This window comes from Dinoponera quadriceps, unplaced genomic scaffold (genome assembly GCF_001313825.1).
Source record: "Dinoponera quadriceps isolate SergipeBrazil2010 unplaced genomic scaffold, ASM131382v1 scaffold3271, whole genome shotgun sequence".
NCBI classification, from domain to species: domain Eukaryota; kingdom Metazoa; phylum Arthropoda; class Insecta; order Hymenoptera; family Formicidae; genus Dinoponera; species Dinoponera quadriceps.
This window is the reverse complement of record NW_014557287.1, coordinates 857,419-860,232: the sequence shown is the minus strand read 5'-3', so window position 1 is coordinate 860,232 and position 2,814 is coordinate 857,419.

Below are 2,814 nucleotides of genomic sequence, written 5' to 3'. Positions count from 1 at the left end.
CTCCCTCTCCTCCTTTCGTCTTTCTCGCGAAGCTTCAAATTGACGATAATGGCACGTTTATTTCCGTTCTCGCGGGAACGAAGTCGGTCGAAAATGCATCGGCATTTAAACTTGGGAACTCTCTCTCTCTCTCTCATTGGTTTAAAGTCTCGAGGGGACGCGGACTGAATTCGGCCGGGCCTCTCGGGTTTACACCACCCCGACCGATCGGCATCGGACGTCACGTCGATTGCGTTTCGTCAATCGTAATTCCGGAATATCGGACGGTTACTTCTCGAGCACCCCGTAGATCCCGCGAGCCGGCGAAGGCGAGGTGGTTGAAGATAGCACCCGGATAGCGAGCCGCCATGCAACCCGCGGAATGAAAATCGATCAGAGAACCCGGTGCGAGGATCGAGATGATGCATCGATATCAAAAGTTGTAGAGTGGTTTCGCGCGCTCGCTCCCTCCCTCCTCTTCTTCACCACTATCTTCCTCCTCCCTCTTTTTCTCCCGCCCTCCTTTCCGTCCTACTCTCCCCCTCGCGATCGAATCGCTGTTTGTCGGGGAATATGTCCGTGGCAATTTGGATTTGAATTATTCGCAATTTTCTTTATCTCATTTCCAGTTATATCTCGCGCGCGTCCGGGTCTCGTAGGGATCGCGCGGTGATGTGTCGGATCGAGTTTCCATCTCGAGACTTTGGAGAGAGAGATCGCGGATATCTGCCGCTTTTAAATAGACCGGTCCGCGCGCGGCCGTGAGCGGCACGAGAGGTTCGACAAGAGCGAAGCCGATGTCGATTTGACGGATTGATATATCTCGGCTCGCGGCCTAACGCGGTCGCCGCATCCGCAACGGAACCCTCGCGTTCGACGATCGCACCGTCGGGTTTGGAGTTAAGAAACGAGCTCGGGAAAACGTGGCGGGAAAAGTCATATGTATTCGCGCCCCGAGGCCGTTAATTAGACTCGAAAGCGCGCATCGTTCTCCTTCGGTTCGCTTACCCGCGTCGTTCGCTCCTGCGTGCTCGAGGAAGATGCTCCAAAGCGTACAATAATTTCAGGGATTCTAACGGAACTGCCACGCATTAAGAGTAGGGAGGGGACCGGTTTCACATTGTTACCGTTCCGGAAAATCAATGTACAAAGGTGGAAAAGGAGAAACCGGCCGGCAATTTTTCCGCGATCACGCTACGCGTTCTCTGATGTGCATCAACGACACGGTGGGAAATCATTTTACGGTGCTGCCTCTTACACGCCGATGTAATAGGGATTATAGCTTTTTACCCGCACGTAATTGACTTCTCGAGACTCGATGCGCGCGAGCGTGCGTGCGTGCGTCCGTGCGCAATCGCCGAGTTTTACTACTCGCCAATCCGAAAGCGCGAACAGAATACTCGGCGATTACTCCGTTTCGGGATATTTACCGTTACACCGCCCATTGTCGCGTACCTTCCTCGCATCGGCGATGCGTGAAATTCGCGCCATAACCAATCTCCGCTCTTGTATTTTACTTTCGAAATTTCTCGTCGTGACATCTCAAAACCAGCGCGATATCAGTCGAATGAACGAATTGAAATGCCGCCACTCGGGATCACAAAGAGCGAATGTTTAACTTCGGCGAATATTTAACGTAAATTCAGGATTGATCCTCTTAATTCATATTGAACGTTTCAATCGGTTAGAGTGAATTAATTCTATGACGGTGAAATATATCGGCTTCATTATGCAATTTCGAGTGAAAATGGTTACCGGACGATTCTGAGGGAAGGATTCACTCTGCGCGGGTGAAAGGTCATTCGAAACAATTCAATCGCCATTTTATTTTTCGAGTGGAATTTCCCTTTCAGGAAACTTATAGGGCGGTATTCGTTCGCGCGGAACGAAATACTGAAAAATTTGCGAAATAAATGTTATTTCTGTGAAGTGAACCTGATATTCCCCACGAATGAATTTTTAAGTATTTTTCTCAACGTAACATCTGACCACGCTGAAAAAAGGTACTTACAAATTCATGGGGACGATACACGGTTAATTTTACAGAAATAAATTTCATTTCTGTAAAGTAACCTTTATATTTCACAAATAACAAACGAACAAACGCGTCTCGCTTGAAGGGGACCAAATTTCGAGTTCCCGCGAATCAAATTTTGTCCTTTCGATGAAAAATCCTGCTTTCCTCGATCAAAAACGCGCGTGGTTGTCCGTTGTGCAGGTAGATCGGAACAAACTCACTTTCCAGTGTAACGAAAACAAGGAATAATTGCGATCATCGCGCAAAAACCGGCCTCGGTATTCGAGATACTCGCTGAACTCGCGCTAGCTCGCGGGCTCCGGCGAACGGATCGAAAGCATCCGACCGGTAAGGAAAGATCGGTCCTGGAACGAGATAACGTCCGCGGATTCTCAGCGTGCGCGCGCGATCCCGGGGCCTGCGATCGTGCATACCGAACGCGATGTGACGACGCGGCGCATCGCGATGCGGACAGTTAATTACCGTTCCCGGCAACCCGTCGATGCGCCACGACGAAGCGGCGCGGCGAGAGATTTTACAGTCTGTAATATTACGGTCGCGTGCTCCCGGAGGTTACCGTTGCCGCACGCACACACGCACCGTGTCCCTCGGAAATCGCGACGTTGCACACGAGCCGCGCGCTATCTGACCGGCAACGCGTGCATTCCGTTCGCCCTCGCTCTCGCTCGCTTCCGGGAGCGGCGAGGTTCGTCTTGTCAACGATACTGACGTCGTCGTCGTAGCCCACCGTCTCCCGCGATAAGGTCGGCCGGCGAACAATAATCCGCGAGCTACGCGTTATCGTCGTCCCCCCCCCC